Source organism: Equus quagga, chromosome 8, assembly GCF_021613505.1.
Source record: "Equus quagga isolate Etosha38 chromosome 8, UCLA_HA_Equagga_1.0, whole genome shotgun sequence".
NCBI classification, from domain to species: Eukaryota; Metazoa; Chordata; class Mammalia; order Perissodactyla; family Equidae; genus Equus; species Equus quagga.
The window spans coordinates 48178415-48200719 of NC_060274.1; positions in this window are offsets into that span (position 1 = coordinate 48178415).

The window sequence follows — 22305 nt, forward strand, 5'->3', positions numbered from 1 at the left end:
GTCATTTTCCGTTTTTATATTTGGGCAGCAGAATTTTCTCCAGTGGGGCTACTGTGATTGTGTCAAGTTTGAGATATCTGTATTAATGGAAACTCCCAAAGACAGTACAGTGCAGGCAAATTATGTGCAGTAATGCGGAGAAGATTAAACAGGTAACTGTCATCAGACTGTAAATCAAAGAAGCAAAATAACTTGTTTCTTGATGCTACAAACGTCAGGCAACTTTTCCCATATCACATCTCTTGCTGGGGCCAGCATGGGTTTGTAAGCCAAATGCTGGTCCATCAAGAGCATTTTCTGTTTCATTGAACAATAATTTCCACTTGAATTAATAATATTCCTAAACACTATGTATGAAAAAGTATTACAATCAGGATTGTTCTGAATAATTCATCAGCATTTTGATGTTTCCTAAGAGAATTCTTTCCAGCATGAGAACTGACTATAAAACTTTTGTATCCATTTGAAATTGTTGCTTTAGTTGGGAAAACATGCAATACAATGTTGTCTTGAACAACAGCAAAGTCATTTTCAATATCACAATATATGATTCTATATATTAAGATTAATTGTGTCCTTAGAGCCTAATTTTCCAAAGACTATATTGAACGGTTATTCATTGAAGAAATTTTGAATTGGATGATATAAAATGACAACTTCAAAATGATATGAAAAGGATTGCTAGAGAGACAAGAGTTGTTTTTAGTACATTATATGAAATCCGTCCTCTTCAGTAGGGCCCGTACAAATATAACTCAGTAAGACTAATGCAGAAGGAACTCTCAGGTATCAATATACTTGGTAACATTTTTGAGTCTACTTTATGGTTCCTTCACTCAGGTTCTGACCATGCTTCCCTCTGTGTTTACCTCCCATCCCCACCTCCTTCTACTCGATCATTTTCTTCCATCCAAAAACATGGAACCTGTGCCTCAGGTAAGACATGTGCATTACACAGCATACAGCTGAGTCTGCGAGAGATTTATTGCTTAATTCTAATTTTAAGTTAATAAATGCTCACTTTAGAATCTTAGAAAATATATCAAAATACAGAAAAGTATAAATCAGTAAGCCAAAGTCCTCCATATGATTATTACCCCTTAACTATTAACTATTGATGTGTTAAACATTGTTTTCAATAAACACTTGTTAGGAAGCAATTATGTGCATGGTGCACTAGGAAATTGTAAGAGACAACCTGACTTCAAGAAACAGTTTAACAAGAAGATGTGGACTTGGCTATGTTAAGTGATAATAAAAATATAAAGCAATATGAGAAAAGAAAAGAGATATACTATTTTTGGCAAGGAACATTGGAAATGTTTTTTATGGAGAGGGACATTTCAGAAGTGGAATTTGTGTAGAAAGAGCAGAGCTCCAGACAGACAGGTTATCATAATCATCATCTCAAGGTGAGAAAGTACAGATCTAGCAAGACATCAAAATTGGATCAGTTTGAGCAGAAGGCACATAGAGTAGTAGTGGTCTAGTAGAAGAAAAGTCAACTTGGGACAGGAAGCCTTGAGTCAGTCAGGCGTTACTTTTTTCCAAAAGGAGAAGCAACGTATATCAACATTTAATAAGAACAATCTGATGTGGGAAAATGATTAAAGCAGGAGGTTGGTGGACATTGCTATGGTACAGACAAAAAGAAATTATTTTGTTACTTAGACAAATGAGTGAGGATTAATACAGATGATGAAATGCTTATAAAACAAGACATTCTGTTTACAGATTTGACAGGAATTTCGGTGACAGAATAGAGAGGCAAAGGAGAAATAAGTTTTGCAGCTTACCCCAAAGTTTTCTGTTTACTTGGTAGAGATTTAACTATTAATGGATATAGAAAAACAGAATAGAAACATCAAAAATGGAGAAAGGGTAAGAATTTTTTCACAAACTTTTTATTTTAGAATGATTTTAGAGTTACCTAAAAGTTGCAAAGGTATTAGAGAGTTCCTGTGTAAGCTTGCACTAAGTTTCTCCTATTGTTACCATCTTACGTTAGTACGGTTCATTAGTCCTGAGTAGAGAGCAAATATACTCCATTATTATTAAATAAGGCCAATAATTAATAAATTAATTCAGATTTCCTTAGGGTCTATCAAATGCTCTTTCTCTGTTCAGATTTCCATCCAAGATGCCACATTACCTTTAGTTGCCATGTCTCCTCATGCTCCTCTAGAGTGTAACAGTTTCCCAGATTTTCCTTATGTTCCATGACCTTGACACTTTTGAGGCGTACAGATCACGTGTTTTGTAGAATGCCCCTCCACTGGGGTTTATCTTATTCTTTTTTTCATGAATCCACTGGGGGGAAGGATTTTTAGGCGGAAAACCACACAGGTAGAATGCTATTCTTATCACATTACATCAGGGGTAAATATTGTCGGCACGACTTATCACAATTGACATTAACTTTGATCATCTGGCTGAGAGAGTTTCTGTCAGGTTTATCTGCCACAGTTATCCTTTTTTTTTTTTTTTTTAACTTTTTCCTTATTACTCTTTGAAGAAAGTCACTAGGTACATCCTGCACTTAAGCCATAGGAAGTTATGCCTATTTCCTTAAGAGGGTAAATGGGGTTTTCATATTTGTATCTCAACATAAGGACGTGTGTGATGAACACTGAGGAGTGTGGAAGACGGAGGAATAGGAGGATCCTGAACTCACTCCCTCCTATGGACACAACAAACCTAAAACTACCTGTAGAACAATTTATGCTAAGAGAGATTTGGAAACTGGATGAAAAGAACTTCCACAACAAGGGACTACCCAGGGGTGGGGGGTAGGCTGAGGTACAGCTTTGCTTAGGGAAAACTAAACACAGCCAAGCCACTGCTCTTCATCATCAAGAGCAATCTCGAAGGCATGAAGCCTTTCCTGGAGGAGCAGGAGAGTTGAGCCCCACATTAGGCACCCAGGCCCTCAGATTCAGCATAAGAGAGAGGAGATCCCAAAGCATGTGGTTTTGAAAACCAACGGGTAATACACCCTGGAAAACTACGGAGTTTCAGGGAATGTAAAGCCTGCTTTTAAAGGGTCCACATACAGACTCATTCAACCTGGAAACCAGTGCGAAAACATAGAAAAAAATAGAAAAGTGCATAGTCCATCTCTTTTAGACTTATTTACTAAGCATGGAGCATCTTGGAGAGGCAGGAGGGGGTTGGGCCCACCTGCCAGGGACGAGACACTGGCAGCAGCCGTTATTGTCACTAGTTCAGCCATGCTTAGACAGACATTGGCAGGCATCACTGGAATCCTTCCTCTAGCCTGTTAGCACAGGGGCCTGCCCCACTCCCTAGAGCACCTGAAACAATTGAGTGTAGCCAGGCAGCACAGGCAGCTCAGCCCAGGAAATGGCCCTACCCACCATCAAACCAGCAGTCAACTTAAACAGCTAGGTTTTGCAAATAGCCACATGGGGAATTTTTCCCCCTTACAAACACCTGAAATATTTGCATGCTTCCATGCCAGGGTCCTGCCCTGCCCATAAATGCACCAAAGTCACCTGTGCATGCAGGGAAGTGTAGCCAGTTCTTGCCAGAGGCCTGCCTCACCCAAGAGCAAGCTGGCAACAGCTGCATACCATGCAGCTAGCCTCACTGGAAGCCTGCTCTACCCACGATCATATTTGAGGCAGCCAGCAATGCCTGGTTGTGCAGCCAGCCACACAAGAGGCCTGCAGCAGTTGTAAGCCCCTGGACTTAGCAACCCCCCACATTAGGGCCTGACTCCACCACGAGCAAACCTACAGTAATTGTGCACTACCAAATCGCACAGCCAGCTGTGCTGGGGGCTTGCCCCACCCAATAATGTTCCCATAGCAGCTGCATCTGGCCCAGCCTTGCAACCAGCCAATGTGGGGACCAACCCAGCCTACCCATGTGACCACAGCCATAACAGTCCCACCACAATAGAAGGGCACATGCAACCCACACAGGGGAGCCCCCTGGAGCATTTGGCATGGGTGTCAAGAGGGGAGAATGCTCCTGGGCCCCATAAGACATCTATATAAGGCCACATTTTCAATATCAGGACACAGAGCTAGTCTACCTAATATGTAGAAATAAGCACAGAGAAGTAGACAAAGTGAGGATACAACTGAATGTATTCCAAATAAAAGAACAAGACAAATCCTCAGAAAAAGAACTAAATAAAACACAGAAAACAATCTACTTGATAAAGAGTATGAACTAATGATCATAAGGATGCTCACTGAACTGGGGAGTAGAATGGAGGAACACAGCGAGAACTTCAACGAAGAATTTGAAAAGACAAAACATAACCAATCAGAGCTGAAGAATATGATAATGGAAATGGAAAATTCGCTAGAGGGAATCAACAGCAGAGTAGATGACACTGAAGAACAGATCAGCAATCTGGACAAAAGAGTAGAGGAAATCGCCCAAGCTGAACAGAAAAAAAGAAGAATGAGGACAGTTTAAGGAACCTCTGGGGCAACATCAAGTGTGGTAACATTTGCATTATCGGTGTCCCACAAGGAGAAGAGGGAAAGAAAAAGAACAGAGTGTTTATTTGAAGAAATAATAGCTGAAAACATCCCTAACCTGGAGAAGGAAACAGACATCCACATACAAGAAGCACAGAAAGTATCAAACAAGGAAGACCAGTTCAGATGTGCAAACAGGTGACACAAAGTGTAGAAGGTATTTCTGCCAGTGGCGTGATTTTATTGTGAAATAATGACTGATAGTTGTTAAAATTTTGCAATAAAACAAAGTACAGACTTTCCTCAATTTTCGTATTATTTGTATTCATGGAATATTCAATTGATTAAAATTGTGCAAGATGCTTCATGCTTGTGTGGAAACATAGAGCTTGCCTGTATACACGGATAATTATAAACACAGTTTCACCTACATTATTGCCTGGCTATACAATCACTTTTACAAGGGATGCAAAAAATACCTTGATCTGTGGAAAAGACTCCACATTGCAGACGTCTGATGTCCTGACTTTGCTTAAAAACACCTGTAGTACTGCTCCATAAACTAAACACCCCCTCCAGTCTTCAAATCCCTCAAGAGGAATTCTCCCTGATTGAGAATTAGTAGAATGGAAAGGGAGATAGATGCAGACAAAGAGACAAACAAGTGGGCAAAATGAAAAAATGATGGTAGTGGCAGAAGGCAAAAAAGAGATACGTTAGAGAAAGGAAAAAACTGAAACATTCAAATGACATGTGGAGGTAAAAATTGACAGTAGTTCTAAATTTATTTTTTTTCTAGAACTTTATGTAAACTTGGAACTATGTCACTTATGCCAAGTAGCATATTCTTGATGTCAGTGCACAATGTCCAGCTCATCTATTCCACAATGAAGAAAAACCCTGATGCCACATATTACTGTACAGCTTAATTTTTTTTAAAGATTGGCACCTGAGCTAACAGCTGTTGCCAATCTTCATTTATTTTTCTTTCTGCTTTTTCTCCCCAAATCCCCCCAGTACATAGCTGTATATTCTAGTTGTGGGTCCTTCTAGTTGTGGTACAGCTTTATTGTAATTTTAATGTGGTTCTTCCAAATATCATGACTATTATAGGAACATTGGTATGGATGACAAATAGGCCTAATTTGGTCACAAATATAGTTGAGAATATCATAAGTGCTGCAATTTTTGAGTTAGCAGAGACCCGATTGCCACCAAATATTGCCTTTAGCTAGCCTGTCATTAGTTTGCTTCTTTGATCAGCTTTCACGGCTTCAGCTAAATCTGAGCATTGTCAGCTTCCAGGGAAGGTGGTGGGATAAATTTTATCATCCAACTCACTCTTCCCTGAACTTTGGCTGAAGCAAGTCGCATCCAATGGCAAAAAAATAATAGCAAATAGACTTTTTTATACAACTCATGTCACAGAAAGAGGATTTTTTTTTTGTTTTTCTTTATTGTTTATAAAATAAGAATTAAGAATTTGCTAGCAGGGGCTGGCCCCGTGGCCTAGTGGTTAAGTTCGAGCACTCTGCTGCAGGCAGCCCTGTGTTTCGTTGGTTCGAATCCTGGGTGTGGACATGGCACTGCTCATCAAACCATGCTGAGGCAGCGTCCCACATGCCACAACTAGAAGGACCCACAAAGAAGAACATACAACTATGTAGTGGGGGGCTTTGGGGAAAAAAAGGAAAAAAATAAAATCTTTAAAAGGAACTTAAAAAAAAAGAATTTGCTAGCAGATTGTATTGGAAGTGTGACCATTCTGTTTAGCTTTTTTTTATTATTATTTTTTTTAAGATTTTATTCTTTCCTTTTTCTCGCCAAAACCCCCCGGTACATAGTTGTGTATTCTTCATTGTGGGTTCTTCTAGTTGTGGCATATGGGACGCTGCCTCAGCGTGGTCTGATGAGCAGTGCCATGTCCGCGCCCAGGATTCGAACCAACGAAACACTGGGCCGCCTGCAGCGGAGCACATGAACTTAACCACTCGGCCACGGGGCCAGCCCCATGTTTAGCTTTTAAAATGGCCCTCAATTGTATACAACTTGAGGTCCTCTTCTCCACCTCTTCCTGCTCAGTACTCCATGTGGTTCCCTTCTGCTCTGTGCTTCACCCATTAGTCCCTCCATATTACATCCTCAGAACTGGATACCACTGGGAAGTAACGTCCTTCAAGCCAGGCCACAGGACGCTGGAAGAAGTAGGTTGCCTTGTGTTTTGTTTTGGAGGGAATGACAAACCATCACAGAGGGACTCAGGAGCACTGGGCGTGGGCAAGTGAAGGGGCAGCAGGAGAAGGTTAGGGATGTGCCTGATGAATGCAGGGGGCAGCCCACAGGGCAGTCCATGGACAGAGCACGAGAAAGATTCATTCTATACTGAAGCCTCTTCTAAACCTCTACCATCCTGAGGATTCTCTGTGGACAAGATTCTGACTGTCTTCTCTGGTGTTCTGTGTGTGACTAACGGTTAACAAGAAAGACAACTGTGTAGCTTTCTCATAAAATGCTGGGAGTTACAGGCACAGCAGATGGTAGAGGGGGGACCTTACCAATTAGCAGAGTTATTTCATCTAAAAGATCAGGCCTGGTGCCTGAGTTAAGATTCAATTTTGGCATGAGCATTAGAAAAAAAAATGTAAAATTCCAGCCTGCAGAAGTTGTTTCATTAAGTGGAGAAAATCTCATTATTTCAAACCCTACTCATTCAGAATGAGTGACCTCTGTTTAGGTCCTGTAGATATTATAATTCTCGTACCAGTTCGTATGAAATTATTACTGTATCTTTTCCACAAGCATATATAAAGATGCAAAGTAGCCATTTACTTACAAACAACATTCTAAGCCCAACAGATGATTGTCATCCAGAAGTCTTAAAGTGAGAGTAGAAAAATGATGGCTTTATGAGAGGAGTTTTAAAATTGATTTAAATTAACATACAGTAAAATTGACCTTTTCGTGTACAGTTCTATGAATCATAAAACATGTACAGACTCATGTAACTGCCACAAGCAGGATACAGAACGGTTCCACAACTGCAGGAGCTGCCTCCATCCCCATGCCATCGCTTTGCGGTCAAACTCCATTGCTAATCCCTGGCAACCAGGGATCTGCTCTCATGGAATTATATAGCATATATCAACCTGCCCATACAAGCTCCCGTCACTAACACCAATGCCTTTGAGATCCATTGAAGCTACTTATCTTCTCAATAGTTTATTCCTTTTTGTTGAGATGTGGTGTTCCATTGTATGGAGTTCCTAGATTTGTTTATTCACCGTTTGTTTCAAGTTTAGCACAGTTATAAATAGATTTGCTATAATCATTCATGAACAGAGTTTTGTGTGAATGCATGTTTTTATTTCTATGGGATAGATACCTGAGCTGGCTGGGTCATGTGATAAGTATGTGTTTATACAAGGAACTGCTAAACTGCTTTTCAGAGTTGTTGTGCTATTTCTCATTCTCACCACTAATGTGAGACTTCCATCACTCCACATCTCCATCAGTGGCATTTTTGGTATGTGCTTTATATATTTGCTGCTCTAATGGATGTGTAATGATATCTTATTGTGGTATTGAATTTACATTGTTAATGATGTTGAACATTTTTTCATGTGGTTATTTATCATCCACATGTCTTCTTTGGTAAAGAGTCTGTTCAATACTTTTGCTCATTCAAAAGTATGGTATGGGACTGACCCTGTGGCCCAGTGATTAAGTTTGGCACACTCTGCTTCGGTGGCCTGATTCAATTCCTGGGAGCAGACTATACCACTCGTTGGAGGCCATGCTGTGGTGGTGACCCACACACAAATTAGAGGAAGACTGGCACAGATGTCAGCTCAGGGTGAATCTTCCTCAAGCAAATAGAAGAGGATTGCAACAGATGTTAGCTCAGGCCAAATCTTCCTCAGCCAAAAAAAAAAAAAAAGCTGTGTTATTGTTTACTTACTGTTGAATTTTGAGAGTTTTAACAATTTATTTATTCTGGATATAAGAAATTTTTCAAATATGTAATAATTGTAAAATATTTTCTCCTCATCTATAGGTTGTTTTCTCATTCTCTCAACAGGCATTTCGCAGAACAAGCAATTTCAGCTTTCATAAAATCTATTGTATTATTTTTTTAATGTTTTGTATGTTTGATATTGTCACATGCTCTTTACCCCAAGTAGTAAGATGTTCTTGTTTTCTCCTAGAAGTTTGACAGTTTTTATTTTACATTTAAATACATGATCCATTTTGAGTTAGTTTCTGTATAATTTGTGAGGTTTAGGTTAAAGTTCTTTTTTGGGTGTGTGGACAGCTGTCCAAGTGTTTCGACACCATTTGTTAAAGAGAATACTTTTCTCTATTGAATTGTCCTTGCACCTTTGTCAAAAATCGATTGGCCGTATTAGCACAGGTCTATTTGTCAATGCTTTATTCTCTTCCATTGATCAATGTGTCTACTGTTCACCAATGCCACACTGTCCTGATTACTGTAGCTACGTAATAAGTCTTAAAGGCAGGTGAAGTGAATGTGAGTGTGACACACATTCTAACAACCTTCTAACAATCATCTTTTTTAGAATTGTTTTGGGTGTACTAGTCCCTTTCGCTTTCACATAAATTTTAAATCACCTTGTCTATGTCTATAAAAATTCATCCTGGGATTTTGTTTAGAATTGTGATAAATCTATAGCTCAACTTGGGGTTATTTGACACCAATATTATGTTGTGTGTTCCAATCCATAGAAAAAATACGTCTTCTAATTTATTCAGATCCTCTTTATTTATTTTATCAGCATTTTGTAGTTTTCAGTATATAAATATTGTCTATATTTTCATAGATTTGTTCTTGACTATTCCATTATTTTTGCAACTATTGTAAATTGTAGTCATATTTTTAATTTTAAAATTTTGTTGCTAATATGTAAAAATATAGAATTAATTTTTTGTGTTGATCTTGTAAGCTGCAGCCCTGATCAGCTCATTTGTTAGTTCTAGAAGGTGTTTTTATATATTGCTCAAGAATTTCTACAAGAAAAATCATGTTATCTGTGAAGAGCAACACTTTTATCCCTTTCTTTCTAATCCGTAGGCCCTTTATTTTTCATGCTTTATGTTGTGGCTACAAGCACCAGATTCTGGAGGAGGCAAGGAACGGAATATCCCCTTAGAGCTTCTTGATAACCATGACCCTGCCAGCACCTGGATTTCCGACTTCTGCCTTCCAGGACTATGAGACAATACATTTCTATGGTCTTAAGCCACCTAATTTGTGTTATTTTGTTACGGCAGCCACAGGAAACCTGAATGTTTGTTTTTCTTGGTTTTCCTTTTCAAATCAAGTATGTTTTAGTTCTAAATATTTCCATTTGGTTCTTCTTTCTGCTCTATTTCTTTGCTGAAACATTCTGTCTGCTACCGTTTGCTTTTCAGACTCCTCAAATAGTGTCTCCATGCATTCTTTACAGGTTTTACATCAGTATTCAATGAGAAGGGCAGGGTAGATTATAAATACTCCATCTTATCTTGAACTAAATCTTCCTAAAAGGATGTTTATATATGATATTTTTAAAAATCACACTGTAATGCTAATTTTAACAAGATTTACTCTACAATAACGTGAATAGTGAATGTATGATCCAACAGGGTACACACCGCAAATTATTAATGTTGCAGAGGCCCATTCTATGCAATAGGGAGAAGAGGATGATGTTGCCAATCATAATGGACTGATGGAAAGTGATCTATTAGAACTTTTTCTATTTGTGAAAATCTCATCAATTTCAATGGTCAAATATCATTCACTTCTAAGAAGATGGCACTACAGTAGAACAGGCTGGAGGAAAAATTCAAGAGGTTAAGAATAGTCAAATGATAGAAAGATACATGTGGACTTTGTAATAGAGTTCTTGAGGTATCTTCCACTACCTAATCCTGATAATTAGTAGTTTTGCCATATTTTAGTCTCTAGCCCTGTGAGCAAAATTTTATACATATATTCATATTTTTGCACAGACATAGTATATAAATACAATATAAACATATACACATGCATATGTGTACAGTATACACGTATCTCTTTTTCTGCCATTTGCTTTTAGTTTAATTTAAATGCGGTGGATCCCATTTGTCAATATAATGTACCCTGACATACTTTATGCACTGTATGTCATATTATACTGTGTGTACTAAAACATTTTTTCAAACACAGTGACTAGTCTGATCAAGCTATACAAATATCAGTAATTTGTGAGAATTAAGTTATTATATATTTCCTGTAAAAGACGATTTATTATCTTTGTGATTCATATCTGTTAATTAAGTCAGGTTTTCTAAATACTTCTGCTAGGGAAAACTTCTTCAGATATGCCTTTGTGATGGCATGATCTTAGACGTTGCTTCTATTTAAAATCCTAGAATTCTAAGATTAGATTGCTTTCCATTCTCATTTAATTCAGATTTTTAGCTAATTCAAACTGCCATTTCATTAGTCTCTATTTCTGAAGTTGGACTGTGCTTGTCCTGAATATCAGTTTCGAGTATTTTATATTTCCAAAGAATAATTTGGGCCCTAGCAAACATGACTCTGTCCGTTTGAATCCCTGAGCGTTTCTTTTCCTACTATAAAGATGTCATTTCCAGCAGGAACTTTTGTTTGACTTGAGCAAGAGCTTTAAGGTCTTTTTCAGCCTGCAACGCCTAAAATTTAAACTATCGCCCTGGTCAAAAATGCAGACTTTAAAGTCAGGAGTTTCTACAAAACTGTGAAAACAATAAGCAAGAAATTGTGACAGTTACCAAGCTTATCTCTCCTGTGTAAAATGCTATTTATGTCATGGTGGTGTCTGGTACCAAGGTGGAGCAGCGGGACTTTTTTGTGCTGCTTTTGGGGAAACTGGCTCAGGGAAGGGCAGGAAGGAGGCTCAACACGAAGAAACTTTGATTCTTAGCATTTGTAGCTCCCTGAAAAATCTTCTAATCTGGTTAAGTTCTGTCTATTAAAGAGCATAGTGTTTTAATAATATTCTCTAGTTCTCTTATATAAATACAAACCTAAATTTGTCTAACACATAGACATTTTAGTTGGCCAAGTGTATGATTTGACTTAAAAGAGCATGAAGAAATATGTCAACTTCTTGGTGAAGTTCTGTCCCCAAATAACGTTTATACTGATTGCTGAAGTTTATTTGAAAACTAACGACAACTGTTGGCACCTAAGCTGGTCAATGCACTTACAGACTCAGAAAGTTAAGGAAGGAAGCATTTGAGGAGGGAACATTCAGGGAGGTTGAGGGGTCGATTAATAGAGGCGTTATAGAAACAGAGGAGGTGAGAATATGGAAAGGCACTGAGTTATAGAGAGCAAAAGGCAGTGGAAATGAGGGAGTTTCCAGGAGGGGAAAGAAGTTGGTGGGGTAATAAACGGAGGGTGATCAGGTTTAGAGGGCATATTGATAAATTGGTGTGGCTCTGCATAAAGCCCGACGTGAATTTCCACACAGGCACAATTTCAAAAATAACCACTCTCCACTTACAGCCCATCTCCACCCCACACATATGCAGTTCTGCTCACAGTGTTCACCAACCTGCTGAGTCAGTCCCAACTGCAAGAAAACCCCAAAACATCAATTGGAGCAAACGTACTACACTAATGAGAGATGTTAATAATAGGGGAAACTAGGGGAGGAGAGAGAAGAGGTATACGGGAACTCTATAATTTCCACTCAATTTTTCTGTACATCTAAAACTGCTCAAAAGATAAAGTATATTAATTAAAAAAATAATGTAAAATCTAAGATAGATGGAATTTGTGGTAATTTCTCAGAACCAGAATTTTGCTGGACCAGCATTTTTCTTTTTTACTGTTTATGTCCCTAGATGGTTTCTTTTTAAATTTTTTTTTATTAAGATTATGATAGTTAACAACCTTGTGAAATTATAGTTGTACATTATTATTAGTCATGTTGCAGGTACACCACTTCACCCTTAGTGCTATCCCCCCACACCCCCCTTTCCCCTGGACCAGCATTTTAAACAAATCCACTAACCCATGATGCGATGCCTCTGTCATTGGTGTTTAAACCTTTGGGGCTCGTATGGTCCATGTATTGCAATGTAAAGACTGTTACTTTTATTGATATTGCTTATCACTGAGATCCAGCAGTGTTATTTTCTAGCAGCCATGTTTTTCTCTGAAATAATCAGCAATGACTTCCTAGTTGATAACCGTAAGTTATTTATTTGTGAATTTTTAGCTACAAAAGGTGGTCTTTCTTTAGAAAGTACTTCCTTTGGAAATTTTATGGACTTAGTAGAAGAGGAGAGGAAGGGAAACAAGCACTGAGGAAAAGCATATGGCGTAGAGGAGCCTCACAGGGGAGCAGGAGAATATACAGAGAATGGAGGGAGAAACACTTAGGACAATTGTAAGTGTGATGAATATTATGAATGGAGAAATACAGAATAACAAGGAAAGACATAAAAAGGTGAACTAACCTAATGTGAGATCAAAGAAAACTTCCTAAAAGGGTATGCAATACTAAAATCAGTTCCTTTTATGCAGAAAGTGTGAAAGATGTGAGGTGTACCATGAAGGGAGTGAGCATTACACATCCACCATTGCTGCTGTTGTTGAATAGAACCCCACGATTGAGTCCACCTAAGTATTACTGACATCTACCCATATTTTGATCTGCGTATCCACAGATGGAATGCCTCTGCTTCTTTAAGGCACCAGAAATTGAGCACCAATCTCAGGATTTAAATGTGTGGAGGGAACCAGGCAATCCTGAACCCTTCATTGGAAAAAGACAAGAACACTGGCAGACTTCTACAGATGGGGAAAATATTGAGATAAAGGCCATATGAATGCTAAATTGGGAGGTGTGGGGAGGTTTAGTTTCTTCCTGATCTCAGAGAGCTCATTTACCATTAGGGAAGTAAGCTTCAGACTGTCAAGCACTAACGGTACTTTTTACACAGTTTTTAACTGTTTTTGTTATAAGAATGTGTATGATTGTGTAGGGACGTGGAATTGGCCACCCCAAGATATGTCTCTTTGGCATCAGGATTATTTGAGGCTGATTGCTTTTGATAAACTGGGACAGGGAAGGAGGCTCTGAGGAATGGAACTTGCCCTTCTTAGGACACATTTACATTTGTAAGGTAAATCTCTATCTGTAAAAGGTGCCTCCCTCTCTGTACCAGGAAGAAGAAAGGAGATGACCTTCTCTCTAGAAACTCTTAATCAATACCAAAGGCAAGGACTTAAAATCTGCATTTTATTGTGCTAGTCTGGTAACCTCCTGTAACTGACTTCCCTCCCCCTCCCAACCTTGGCATTTCTTTAAGGATTAAGCATCTTTCCTTAGGCAAGGAACTGATTGCTGTGCTCACCTGTGACCGCCCAGCTCCAGACAACAGACTTGCCTCCTGCTACGCCCACCGAGATAGCAGACCATTACCTGCTGTGTCCATCAAGCACTGTGCCGACAGGGCAATCTTGTGACTATTGTGGGAGGGACATTTCAATCACATGTGAAACACCCTGTTTGGGGGTATATAACCACTATGTGCACCCCACTTCTTCGGTGCCCTTTCTTCCTTTGGGAAGAAAGGCCCCGGGCCATGGTTCCTCATAAAGCTTTGTTTAATTTTCTCTTGCTATTCTGTCTCATGTGAATTTAATTCATTCTCTGGCCAGACGAACCCACATTTGGGAAGAGGAAATGTCTTCCTCCCCTACAATTGTTATATGTCCAAGCAGAAGCATGTTTGCTGTTATAGATTCTGAATTTCATGTCCATTTTGGATACTTAGACTGAGCAGATAAAATGTTTAAAATTTTTCATTCAGCTGTAGTATATAGCCTCATTTCAAGTGACAGAAGCATTGACAAAATGACTGATGGTGCAGGAGTGGCATTAATTAATAGAGAAGACCACCTTTTCTCCCATTTTATAGTTAGTGGATTTGAGTGATGATAAAACATTGAGATATATGAGAGAAAAGTGCAGAGGAAATGAATTTTAATTATCTGTGGAAATAGAGGGAAATTCAGATGGATTATTTTGAGCCAGATGCTGAAAAGAAGCATGAGCAGGAACTAAACAAGTGAAGAAGGACCTTGATGCGGGAAATAGTGACATGGATGTGAGAAAATCTTTTAAGGGAACAGTTGTAAATAACAGGCAGGAGTGATATGTAATCTTTGGGAATGAGAGAATTACTTGGATGGGAGTCACAGTGAATGTTCACATTTCACATTTGGGGAGAAAGTATTGGAGTGACAAGATTACACTCATAGTGAGGCATGGGAAACAGAAGGACAGGAATAAGGAAATAAGGAAAATGAAATAAGGAAAAGCAGCTTTTATTTAAGATTCATTTCCTACCAGGGTTCATGGGGGACATAGTACTATCAACACCCTTGCCACTCATCCAATACTAATTCTTAAAATCAAAAAACATTGAAGTACAGAAATGTTAAATAAATGGCCCAGGGATACAGAATTAGGAAGTTCTCATGCCAAAATTTATACTACATGTTCAGTCGTGAGTCCCTGAATGTATGCATGTATGTGTCATGTATAATTTGTGTGACTTTTGGCAAGTTTCTTCAGTTCACTTAATATCTCTGCAGTTTTCTTTGTTCCCCCTGTGTATTACATAACCACCCATATAGAATATCTATGTTGAAAGAATGCTGTGATTAGAAATTATGTCTGTAAAAGCCTTGGTTCCAGGCCCGCAATATAGCAGGTGTTTAATAATTAGTTGAGGAGTTCCAGGAAAAACTCTTGGTCTTCCCAGTCTCTTCTTGTCTAAATAAACTCCTCTGTGAAGGATGTGCATATAACTTTTCTAATTTAGTGATTTATTCTGCATTTTCTGGACTTTAGCTCTAATCTGAGTGTCCATGACATCATCATAGGTGAATCCCCCTTCTCCTCTGTAACTTGAAATAGATTGAGTGGTATCAATTGCTAGTCAGCTTTCCACTGTCTGAGCTGGAACTGCAGAGTTTGTAGATCTTTGTCTGATTCTAGAAAGAACTGCTATTTGTGATTTTACTGCATTAACTTCATTTTCCCTAAATAGCAAACACTAAAATCACTCAGAGTGACTCCCATTTAAATAGCATTATGTGACCTAAAGTGTACGACACATTGTTCCTCAGAGAGCTTCTTGAAAATGCCAAATGTCTTTTAAGGTTAAATGTTAACTATGTCTTTTTAAAATTACCTTTCATTGTTTTTTTTTTATTTTGTTTTATTTTTGCTTTTGATGGCATCTACACTCACTGATTCTACCACAGTGAATAAAAATGTAAATTCCTGAGTGAAACCACTTAAAAGAGACAGTAACAGTACACATATTGAAAGTCTATTTTCTTTCTTTTGTTATTGAGGCCATATTGGTTTATAACACTATGTAAATTCAGGTGCATCATTGTATTTCGGTTTCTGTATAGACTGCGTTGTATTCATCACCAAAAGTCTAGGTGCCATCTGTCAGCATACATGTGTGCTCCTTTACCCTTTTCTCCTCCCCTCACCCCCTTCCCTGCTGGTAGCCACCAGTCCATTCTCTGTACCTATGTATTTGATTGTTTGTTTATTATGCACACATGAATTAAATCATAATTGTAATTGTTTTTCTCCATCTGACTTATTTAGCTTAGCATAACACCCTTAAAGTCCATTTATGTTGTCACAAATGGCACAATTTCATCTTTTTACCATTGAGTAGTATTCCATTGTATATATGTGCCACGTCTTCTTATCCATTCATCTGTTGGTGAACACTTAGGTTGCTTCCAACTCTTGGCTATTGTGAATAGTGCTTCAATGAACATAGGAGTGCATGTATCTTTTTAAATTAGTGTTTTCATGTTCTTTGAATAAAAACTCAGAAGCAGAGTAGCTGCATCACCTGGTATTTCTATTTTTAAATTTTTGAGAAACCTCCATACTGTTTTCCACAGTGGCTCCACCAGTTTGCATTCCCACCACCAGTGTATGAGAGTTCCCTTTTCTCCATATCCTTTCCAACACTTCTTATTTCTTGTCTTTTTAAGAATAGCCTTTCTGACAGGTGACATGTCATTGTGGTTTTGATTTGTATTTCACTAATAATTAGTGATGTTGAACATCTTTTCATGTGCCTATTGGCCATCTGTATATCTTCTCTGGAAAAATGTCTGTCCAGATCCTCTGCCCAATTTTTGATCAGGTTGTTTGTTTTTGTTGTTGTTGAGTTGTGTGAGTTCTTTATATATTTTGTGTTTTAACCTCTTATTGGATATATGATTTGCAAATATCTTTTCCCAGTTGGTGAGTTTTCCTTTCATTTTGTTGATGGTTCCTTTGCTGTGCAGAGGCCTTTTAGTTTGGTGTAGTCCCATTTATTTGTTTTTTCTTTTGTTTCCCTTGCGTGAGGAGACATGATATCCAGAAAGACTCTGCTAAGACCGATGTCAAAGAGCATACTGCCTATGTTTTCTTCTAGGAGTTTTATGGTTTCAGGTCTCACATCCAAGTCTTTAGTCCACTTTGAGTTAATTTTTGTGGATGATGTAAGATAGTGGCCTACTTTCACTGTTCTGTATGCGGCTGTCCAGTTTTCCCAACACCATTTATTGACGAGACTTTCTAGTCTTGATTGCATCTTCTTGGCTCCTTTGTGGAAAATTAGCTCTCCAGTGATGTCGGGGTTTATTTCTGGGCTCTCAGTTCTGTTCCATTCATCTATATGTCTGTTTTTGTGTCAGTACCATGCTGTATTGATTACTATAGCTTCGTAGTATATTTTGAAATCAGAGAGTGTGATACTTCCAGCTTTATTCTTTTTCCTCAGTATTGCTTTGGCCATTCAGAGTCTTTTGTTTTTCCATGTAAATTTTAGGATTCTTTGCTCTATTTTTGTGAGAGATGCCATTGGGATTCTGATTGGTATTGCACTGAATCTGTAAATTCCTTTAGGTAATATAGACATTTTAACTATGCTTATTTTTCCAATCCATGAGTAGGGAATATCTTTGCATTTCATTATGTCTTCAATTTCTTTCAGTAATGTCTTATAGTTTTCAATGTACATGTCTTTCACCTCCTTGGGTAAGTATATTTCTAGATATTTTAATCTTTTTGTTGTGATTGTAAATGGGATTATATTCTTGATTTCTCTTTCTGCTAGTTCCTTGTTAGTGTATAGAAATGTGACTGAATTTTGTATGTTGATTTTGTACCCTGAAACTTTACTCTGCTTATTATTTTTAATACTTTTCTGGTGGATTCGTTAGTGTTTTCTATGTATAGAAACATGCCATCCACAAATAGTGACAGTTTGCCTCTTCCTTTCCAATTTGGATCACTTTTATTCTTTTTTTTCTCCTAAATGCTCTGGCTAGGACATCCAATACTCTGTTCATTAAAAGCAGTGAAAGTGCGAATCCTTGTCTTGTTCCTGTTCTTAGAGAAATAGCTTTCAGTTTTTCACCATTGAGTATGATGTTAGTTGTGGGTTTGTCATATATGACCTTTATTATAATGAGGTATTTTTCTTATATATCCATTTTGTTGAGAGTTTTTATCATAAATGGATGTTGAGTCTTGTCAAAAGTTTCCTCTACATCTGTTCACGTGATCATGTGATTTTATTCTTCATTTTGAAAATGTGGTGTATCACATTGATTCATTTGCAGATGTTGAACAATCTCTGTGTCCCTGGAATAAATTCCTCTTGATTGTGGTGTATGATGCTTTTAACGTATTGTTATGTTCAATTTGCCAATAGTTTGTTGTGAATTTTTGTATCTATGTTCATCAGTGATATTGGTCTGTAATTTTCCTTTATTGTGTTGTCCTTGTCTGGTTTTAGTACCAGGTTAATGTTGGCCTCATAAAATAAGTTAGGAAGCATCCCATCATCTTCAATTTTTTGGAAAATTTTGAGAATGCTAAGTTGTAAATATTCTTTAAATGTTTGATAGAATTCACAAGAGAAGCTCTCTGGTCCTGGACTTTTTTGGGGGGGGTGGTTTTCGATTACCATCTTAATCTTTTTCCTTGTGATTGGTGTTTTCAGATTCTCTACTTCTTGATTCAGTTTTTGGAAGTTGTATGATTCTAAGAATTTATTCATTTATTCTAGGTTATCCAATGTGTTGGTGTTTCATTTTTCATGGTATTGTCTTATAATCCTTCATATTTCTGTCGTATCTTTTGTAATTTCTCCTCTTTCATTACTGATTTTATTTATTTGATACTTCTCTCTTTTTTTTTAGTAATACTAGCTATAGGTTTGACAATTTTGTTTATCTTTTCAAAGAACTAGCTCTTACTTTCATTGATCCTTTCTATTGTCTGTTTAGCTCTATTTCATTTATTTCTGCTCTAATATTTATCATTTCCTTCTTCTACTGACTTTGGGTTTTGTCTTTCTTTTTTACTACTTCTTTTAGGTTTAGCATTAGATTATTTATTGCTGTATTAGATTATTATTGAGATTTTTCTCGTTTGTTGAGGTAGGCCTGTATTCCTATATACTTTCCTCTTAATACTGCTTTTACTGCATCCCATAAGTTTTGGTATGTTGTGTTTTCATTTTCATTTGTTTCCAGGTGTTTTTTAATTTCCCCTTTGATTTATGTATTGATCCAATAGTTGTTTAGAAGCATGTTGTTTAGTCTCCACATATTTATGACTTTTCCAGCTTTCTTGTAGTTGATTCTTTGTTTCATATCATGGTGTTCAGAAAAGATGTTTGATATGATTTCAATCTTCTTAATTTTTTGAAGCTTGTTTTGTTTTCCAACATATGGTTTATTTTTGAGAATGTCCCATGTGCAGGAAGATTACAAGAACAATGTGTATTATGCTGTTTTTGGACAGAATATTAAGTTCATCAGGTCTTGTATTCTAGTGTTTCACTTAAGGCAATATTTCCTTGTTGATGTTCTATGTGAATGATCTATCCATTGACGTAAGTGGGATGTTAAAGTCCTTTACTAATATCATGTTTCTTTCAATTTCTCCTTTTAGATCTGTTCATAGTTGCTTTATATACTTTGGTGCCCCTATGTCAGGTGCATATACATTAATAAGTGTTATGTCTTCTTGGTGGAATGTCCCTTTTATCATTATATAATGTCCATCTTTGTCTCTCATTATCTTTTTTGGCTTGAAGTCTGTTTTGTCTAATATAAGTATGGCTACACTTGATTTCTTTTGGTTGCCATTTGCCTAGAGTATCATCTTCTATCCCTTCATTCTGAGCTTGTTTGTCTTTAGAGCTGAGATGTGTTTCCTGGAGGTCTTGTTTTTTAATCCATCCAGCCACTCTGTGTGTTTCGATTAGTTAGTTAAATCCATTTGCATTTTGAACAATTATTGATATATGAGGGCTTAATGCTGCCATTTTATTCTTTTGTTTTCTTTTTGTTCTATATTTCCATTTTTTCTTTTTCCTTGTATTTCTGTCTGCCATTTCAGTTTGGCGGTTTTCTGTGATACATTTCTCAATTTCCTTTTTATTTATGTTTTATGACACTGCTCTGATTTTTTGTTTTGTAGTGACCTTGAGGTTTGTATAAAAGATTTCGTAGAAGGGATAGTCCTTTTTCTCCTGATAGCATCTTATCTCCATTAACTTATGCAGGTTTTGTCTTTTTTGCCTTCCCACTCTATGTTTTTATTATCACAAATTACCCTTTTCTGTGTTGTGAGTTTGTTACCAAATTGAAATGGTAATAGTTATTTTTATGGTTTCTTTCCATTTAGCCTTTATGTTATAATTGTTTACTAACTGATTCTGACAGAGCTGTAATTTTCTAATTCTTTCTATTCATCACCTTGCTCAAAGCTTTGTAAAACTTTGGCTTTTTGTTCCAGGTAGGAGGGCTCTTTTCAACATTTCTAGTAAGTCAGGTCTAGCGGTGATGAACTTTTGTTTGTCTAGGAAACTTTTGTTTTTCTAGAAAAGCCTTCATATTTGAAGGATAACTTTGCTGGATAGAGTATTCTTAGTTGATAGTTTTTGTCTTTTAATATTTTGAATATATCATTCCACTCTCTCTTAGCCTGTAGAGTTTCTGCTGAGAAATCCAGTGATAGTCTGATAGGGGTTCCTTTGTAAGTTATTTTCTTCTCTCTGTGTACACCCTTAATATTCTTTTTTGTCATTGCCTTTTTACAGTTTAAATATTATATGCCTAGGAGAACGTCTTTTTTCATTGAGATAATGAGGTATTCTATTAGCTTCATTTACTTGTACACCCACTTCTTTCCCCAGGTTTAGGAAGTCTCAGCTGTTATTCCTTTGAATAAGATCTCTGCTTCTTTGTCTCTCTCTTCTCTTTCTGGGATACCCATTATCCTTGTGTTGCCTTACCTGACTGAGTCAGATATTCTTGTAGAATTTCTTCATTTTATAAAAACTCTTAGTTTTCTCTCCTATTCTACCTGAATTATTTCTAGATTTCTATCTTTGAACTCACTAATTCTCTCTTCATATGGTCTGCTCTATTTCCAATGTGTTCTACTTTATTTTTCCTCTCATTAATTGCATTCTTCATCTCCAAAATTTCTCTTTTCTTTTTAGAGTTTCAATGTCTTTGCTGAAATACTCCTTCTGTTCATTAGTTTTACTCAAGAGCTCTTTGAACTGTCTTTCTGAGTTTTCTCGTAACTCATTGAGTTTCTTTGTGACAGCTATTTTGAATTTTCTCTCAGTTAGATTATAATCTTCTGTGACTTCAAGTTTGGTTTCTGGAGAGTTGTTATTTTCTTTCTCTTCTACCGTGTTACTGTAGTTCTTCATGGGGATTCATGAGTTGATCCGCTACCAGCACATTTGTGGTAGTAACCACCTTTCCTATTTGGGTAAGGCTTTGGTTACTTTGATTCTGAGATGTTTCTGATTGTATTGAAAATCTGTACTTTTCACCCTCCACTGCTTCTGCCAGAGGTGTCATCGGTGCCCTCCTTGTGTTGCTTGTCCCTCTGAGGTTCCTGGTGCCTTGCTGTATAAGACGCCACTGCAGTCTTGGGTGTCATCACTGGGGTTACCAGGCTGTGAGCACTTCCGCTGCTTCCGGGGCCATCTCGGTCTTGTGTTTCCCCAGTGACTCTCCATAAGCTTGAGTGCTGCTGTCCCGTGCACCAACTTTGCTGTTGCAAACTGAAGAATAAAAAGTACAGAGACTCAAGGAGAGAAGGCTTAAGGAGAGAAAGAAGAGGAATGAGGAGGTAACCATAAAGCTCATTATTATAGTTAAAGTTATTATAATGAATAATTATATATATATATATATATATTTGACTTTAACTTTTTGAGTTTCTGAGATGTCAGCCCAAACATATTTTGTGGTAGTGACTCTCTCTTGTTTAATATATATGCACATATTCATGGGCCTGAGTGTGTGAAATTAAAAAAGGGACTAAGTACCATGTCTGACTTGGCATGGAGCTGAGAGACAAAAATGACGAAAACCGTTGAGAGAAAAATCAAGAGATCCAAAAAAAACCAGAAGACCACAAATTATATTTAGAGTCAAATAGATACAAAAAAGGGAAAAAAATCCTAGGAATGATGTGGGATAGCAATGCATTCTGAAGTCTGGGATACACATAAATATGTGAATAGTAATGCTGATGACACAATAATGAGAACCAGATGAGATGATATCAGTGAAATTACCAAAAAAAAAAATTACAAAAACCGTGCTGACATATCCTAACTAGTCAGTAAATATTCCTTTCCTTTTCTCTCTTCATTTCTTCTTTTATTCCTTACATTTTGTATTATGAAAATGAACCAGTGAACAATCTAAATGCCTTCTGCATCTGGAGAT